Source organism: Solanum pennellii, chromosome 6 (assembly GCF_001406875.1).
Source record: "Solanum pennellii chromosome 6, SPENNV200".
Taxonomy (NCBI): Eukaryota; Viridiplantae; Streptophyta; class Magnoliopsida; order Solanales; family Solanaceae; genus Solanum; species Solanum pennellii.
This window is the reverse complement of record NC_028642.1, coordinates 55038813-55045224: the sequence shown is the minus strand read 5'-3', so window position 1 is coordinate 55045224 and position 6412 is coordinate 55038813. Positions and strand designations below refer to the sequence as shown.

General features: G+C 33.9%; 1 long non-coding RNA gene across 3 annotated transcripts; it reads right to left on the bottom strand.

The window, feature by feature from the left end:
• Positions 1 to 1935: 1935 nt before the first annotated feature.
• On the bottom strand, positions 1936 to 5261 carry LOC107023743. Of its 3 annotated transcripts, none has more exons than XR_003578951.1 (8): positions 5098 to 5261; positions 4924 to 4998; positions 4707 to 4832; positions 4514 to 4609; positions 4024 to 4378; positions 3775 to 3949; positions 2682 to 2803; positions 1936 to 2590 (listed from the first exon to the last, which is right to left on the bottom strand). It is a non-coding gene; the product is annotated as an uncharacterized LOC107023743 (long non-coding RNA). The 3 variants fall into 3 exon arrangements; XR_001457238.2 differs by having other exon boundaries at positions 4707 to 4817; XR_003578952.1 differs by having other exon boundaries at positions 4024 to 4204; positions 4707 to 4817; positions 5098 to 5260.
• Between the last annotated feature and the right edge of the window lie 1151 nt (positions 5262 to 6412).

The following is a 6412-nucleotide window of genomic DNA, read 5'->3' as shown; positions in this document are numbered from 1 at the left end:
AAAAACCCACAACCCCGTCGTCCTCTCCAACCCCTCCCCCCCCCTCCCTCCAACACTACGACAAAAATAATCATTAGCGACATTTAATTCTTAATTGTCGCTAAATATGTATTTTTAGCGACAAATTTTATGTCCCTAAAGCCTTTAGTGACATTGGTTTTAATGATATTTAACTAATGGCAATAAAGACTTCAACACTCTTTATTAGTGTCAATATTTAATGACGCTAAAAATTGTTTTTGTTGTAGTGCAACCTCCCCAATTCTTTTGCAGAAACTACCCACTCCACATTTGCACACCATTACTATCTCAAATAAATTTTTTAGCTTAGTTTAAAGAAATTAATGACGAATTAAAAATTAACTAAAAAGCATTTTCATGCACTGGTCAACAAATGTATCTCACTCATTATGCCATGTACCCAAAAAGTGTCAAAATGACATAGTGAAACACTACACGAGGTGTTTCCAAATGAAGATCATCCCGTTAAAATATTTAAGTGATATATTGTGCTTATTAGGGGGTCACCGATGAGTTAGACCTATGATTAATTAGTCAATTAAATTCCTGAAGGTCAGTTCAAAGTAGATTAACAAATTGTTGAATCAATAGATAGATTTTGCTAGTGCCCCCAGTAAATCAAGTATAAATTACTACATTTAGGCGTTTGAGGATATTTTGTCCAAATATCGCGTTATTCTAAATTTATCGACTTTAGATAATTAAAGTGCAATTTCCTTCCATAGCAAGAATTTGATTAACAACTATAACTCTATTAGTTTTTCAATTCCTTAAGAAAAAAAGGACAACTATACTCGCGAACTATCGTAAATGGTATGCAATCGTCATTTTTTGGGACATTGGTGTCCGTGTCGTCTATAAATTAGAGCATATATGCCCTTCACTCTTACGAAGGGGTAGGGGCACTAATGTCCCCAAAGTATGACGGCAGGGGCACCAATGTCCCAAAAGTATGACGACAGGGGCACCGATGTCCCAAAAATATGATGAAGAATATTTGCATATTCAATAGTTCGGGGATATATCTATCCTTTTTCCCATTCCTTAAATGTAACTATCCAATATAGCAATTGACTCTCAATATTTTCTTAATTCAAATCAAACTAAAATATTTACTAAATAAATAGCCATAATACATAAATATGCCCTTTAACTTGTCTTCGAATCATATTTATGTTCTTCATTTTTGAATTTGCACAAATAGACACTTAAACTTGTATAAAATTGAACAAACAGACAGACATGTTCTACATGTCATCCTACATGTTATTTTTTGTCCTACGTGGTGTCCTATGTGTATTGTGTCATGTAGGACTCATGTGTTTATTTATTTAAAAGTTGAATAGTTAAAGAGTTGTTTGTGCATTATGAAAGTTGGAGGTCAAAGTTAAAATTTGAAGCCAAGTTTAGGGTCCAATATATGTATTATGCCAAATAAATATGTGTAAACGTTTGGATGCCCGAAGAAGGAGGTTTATCATCAGACGATTATGATCACCTCTTCTTTCGTGTGTCCAATCAAGAGCTAGAAATTTTTTTGGCGATACCATCTTCTTGAACAGAGGAAAAAAGTGATAAGGAGGAATAGTTTCGATTTTTGGTTCCTTCTTTTGTTTTCTTTCCTGTGGGCGGTAAAGAGACAAAACGGTTTTTTGGCAAAACTAGACAGATATTAGAAAAAACACAAGAATCTCCTACCATTGACTCTAATCGGGAAAAACGTATTTGGAAGGACCTGAACAGAGACAGAAAAGTAGTTGTGTGGGGATCTCCTACCAGTGGAGCTTCTTTGAATGCCACACCACATACAAATCATGAAAAAAATGGTTCTAAAGGACCTGACTAGAATTAAATTGAAAAAAAGAAAAATCCACATTAGATCTGTGATGATTGAATTAAAGATGCTTCAAAGGATCCTCTAAAACCCATGAAAATTATCAAAAGAAAGTGGAATTGACATCCTTAACAGAATCGCGGAGAAAAAAGAATCTATTGGAAGAGCCAACATCTTATTTTCTGCCTCAGTTAAGCAATCAACGAACAAACATCAAGCAGAGAAAGCTATACCTTAGCCAACATGTTATTTTCTAGCTTAGTTAAGCAACCAACGAACTAACATCAAACATAGAAAAGCTAAAACTTCTTTTATTTTCCTACTATCTCTCTAATGGGTTGATATGCAGCTGCTATACACAGATCCAAAAGTGATACTCGCAAAAGAAGACTTGGCTCAGGATGTTGATTTGGATTCAATTGCAAGTACAACAAATGGATATTCAGGATGTGACCTTAAGGTGTTTTTTCTAATCATGTTTGCTTAATAAACGATTAGTCATGTTTCATCATTCAGAAATTTGAAGACGCTTTGTTTTTAGAATGATGAAATAGGACTAGTAATTTATCCAAGCAAACATGAATAGTACAGACACCTTAAGGTTACTTTTGGAATATCCATTTGTCATGCATGCAACTGAATCCAGATCGACATCATGAGCCAAGTCTTCTTTTGCGAGTTATCATTTTTAGAATTTTTGCGTTGTTTGGAGCATCTGGTAAATTGACCATCAACCTGTACAGAGAAGACATATTAAGGGCATTAAGCAAGTGATATATAAAACTCTACTTAAATATTATCTACAAATTAGTCGTTCCTCTTTTACCTACGGGACAGTCGCCTTATCACAGCCTGATCAAATGGCGTGTTTGTTGCTGCGAGTATCATAACTCGTTCAGAATCCTCTGTGCACAACCCTTCTCAAATTCATTTTATGTCGCAGCATCCCTGGGGTTGGACACGAATTTGTTCATGAGTTCATCAGTCAATATCTACTATATCATTAAGTAGCTTCTAATGACAAACAAATTTAGCAAAGCATCAGATAAGTAATAATTAGGATACGCCGGACTCTTATACCATGTTAAATGGCCTAACTCAACCACACACAACATAATTCAAGAGGAAAGGATTGTCATAGATCATATAATCGAACCTCATTTATGATTATGAAAGGATGTTGCACAAATGTTCGATTTCATAAATTTTTTCTTATTTTTTTCCTTTTTATTGTCGTTCATACCGAGTTTGGATTTAATTCTAAACTAGAAATTTAGTAGGCAATTTGGACATGCAATTTGGAATCACGATTTTTATTTTTTAAAAAAAATTAGTAAATTGTATTCATCGCCATTAAGGATATGTTGGCCACCTCCAAAACTAAGCAATTACAAGCTTCCTATCAACTCTACAATCTGAATTTGGAATCATGATTTCAAATCAACTTTTGGACAAATGCGATTTGAGATCGTGATTTCAAATCCTAAATTTTCCAAAAAGTAGGATTTATGATTGACTATGAGGTTATGATGAGATATACTTAGGTGGTTTGACACTTCCTAGGCAACGTCAAACACCTGTGAGAGAGTTGATATGTTGTTTGAAGATGATCTTTGAAATTTTTTGTTGTAATAAGAGTCACCTCTCATTCTCTTGGTCAATCCTCAGTCTAACCAAGTTTGGGAACACCAATAACTACTATATAGAGAGAAGAAATTTAATCCGTATGAAACATCCATAACAGGTATATTATACAGAACACCAACAGCAACAACAACAACATAGGTTTCGGTAGGGTAAAATATACGCAGACCTTATCACTATCTCATGGAGGTAGAGAGTTTGTTTATAAAAAGGTATAACAGGAAAAGATATAATCACATGCATATATTCGTCGGCAATGTGGTCTCAAATAGTACCTTGTCCTTGTGATTATCTGTATGAGCGTGTGGAACCAATAGTAATTACATTATCAGGAATCTTCTCAAGCCGACTTTTCAATGTTGAATATAATTCTGAGTTTCCTGCCATTACTTTGTCAGCATCTTTCTCGAACAAAATGAATGGCGAATTCCGGCTCTCATTGAATACAGCCTGAAAAAGTATGATGAAATGTAAAGAGTAAAGTTTAACCCGAAAATTTGTTTATATTCATAGAAAGAATTCACCTCAAACAATGTATTAGCGAGTAACTAGTCCGGATCATCCACAGCAGGGGCGTGTAAGCACAGCTCACTGACTGAGAGGAAGACGATCTGATCGCCAGAATTGAGAAGGCCACTAGTATTCCACCCAAGGGTATGGTTCTCTGCTTCCGTTCCTCTCAATCAAAGCCAGCGAGTTTTGGTACTGATCGTTTCCACAAACAATGATTAATCATATTGTATATACAATATAAAATTCATCTAAGATATGAATCAAACAAATGCCAACTAATGCAGTCCGTCAATGTGCTATATGTTTCATATTCAAATTGCTATGGTAGTAGTTTGCTCATAATGCCTGAAGATGTTCCACGGAATACTGCAATGCCCAAAGAGAAATTTTGAGGATACACCAAACTCAATTCTCGGGTGGTTTTCCAAACCAAACCGAACAATAGAACAAAGCAACATTAAATAGTGAGGAGAGTCAAGGTAATCCAAATTAGAGCACTACCTCTTCACGATTTATCACACAAATCATTGCATGTTCAGGAAGGTCTTTGCCTGCACCAGCCATGAAATGTTGCCCCGAAATATCCACTGTTTGATTCTGCAATGTATTCACATTCTATTAGATATCAAACAAAAGTTCAGCAGTGTATTCACATTATATCAAAGAAATTCAACAGCAAAAATAGATAAAGAACCAGCAATGCAGTGGATGGCGTTGTTTCTGTTTTGACCAGAGATCTCGAGTTTGTGTTTAAGTTTGAAAAAATCCTTGATATACTCTTTGTCTCTTTCTGCCAAATGGGACCCTAAGCGGTGCAAATCTGAATTAATAAAGATTTAATGCAAATACGGACACCCGAACAGGAAAAAAAAGAAATGGTTTAAAAATAATAAATACTACTAATAGAAAACCTGCAGAAACTCTGATATAAGTCTGCACCAAGGCTTCTTCGTTTCAGCACCGATTTTCCAGATGAACCAACATTGCTATCATTTGCCCAGAAGAATCAGAGATAAAAATAATTAAAAATCAACTGACTCAGCAAATACTAAAAAAAATAAAGTGAAAAATTAATCTGTGTGAACCTTTGGACATCGGGAAGGAGATTTATCATCGGACCCTCTTTTGTGGGGTGGGCGGTCGAGAGCCTAAACCCTTTTTCGGCGATACCATTTTTTTTAAAAAAAATCTTTGAGAGGAAAAGAGGGATAGAAAATAATAGGTTGGGTTTTGATTTTGATTTTGGTTTTGATTAGTTTTGGTTAGGCAGTATTTATTGATTTGACAGGTAGGTGGCATTATTTTAAGAAAAAAGTTCATTTTTTTAAGTGTGTTCAGGTAAATCAGAAAAGCATTTATAAGTACTTGAGTTTAAGTTAGAAGTAATTAAAATAAGCTAAAAAATAAGTTTTTTTCCAAATAAGCTTCAAATTTGATAATCTTAATGAGGCATTTATTTTAAAGAGTAATATAGTCAAAATTTCTTTAAATGTCTCTAAAAATTTAAGTTGTTAATTAATGTAATTTATAGAACTTTTGCATAATTATTGAATATATAATTAGTATTTAAATTTTTTTTGAAACTTATATGTCAGGATTCATAACCAAAGTATAATTAATTATATGTATCAACAATTGTTAATACATTTTTCCTAATATTGTACCGGAAAAACTAGTTTAAAAACAACACAACCTACTGCAAATACATAACAATGCTACGAACACATGGTACAAGTGAAATATCACCAACTACTGATTGTCTCATGGGTAACGGTTTTCATCTACTTTTTTGAAAGAAAAAAAACACTAATTGAGTTAAGTTGCTTTGTGTGAGTTACTTCGTTCTAAATGTGAATTAATTGAGTAATGTGAACCTATTTATGGTGAAAAGAAAACTAATGAAGGTCTTTATTTCGAAAATGGAGAAGAATTCTTTCTTCGTAGATAGAAAAGAATCCCTCAAGATTAAAGAAGTTGGTTAGGGATAATATAATTAAGGCCTAACCCACTGGTGCCCCCTAAAGTTGGCATGATGTTTCAATTAGATATCTTGACTAGACAATGTTTACTGTATACACTTGATGTAAAGTCCCGCTATGTCATTTTGACACTAATTTCTAATATAAGCAAAAATTTATAACGTGTATGTGTTATGCTCACAAATGACGCGTAAAGTGACAAATTAAATGATAACATTTGTCATTTGTATCAACAATTATTTTTAAATAATTATGGCTGAATAAAAATAAAAACTGATCAATGACACATAATTTTTTCCAAATAATTAAAGGAAAAAAACGAAGAAAAACCCACAACCCCGTCGTCCTATCCAACCCCTCCCCCCCCCTCCCTCCAACACTACGACAAAAATAATCATTAGCGACATTTAATTCTTAATTG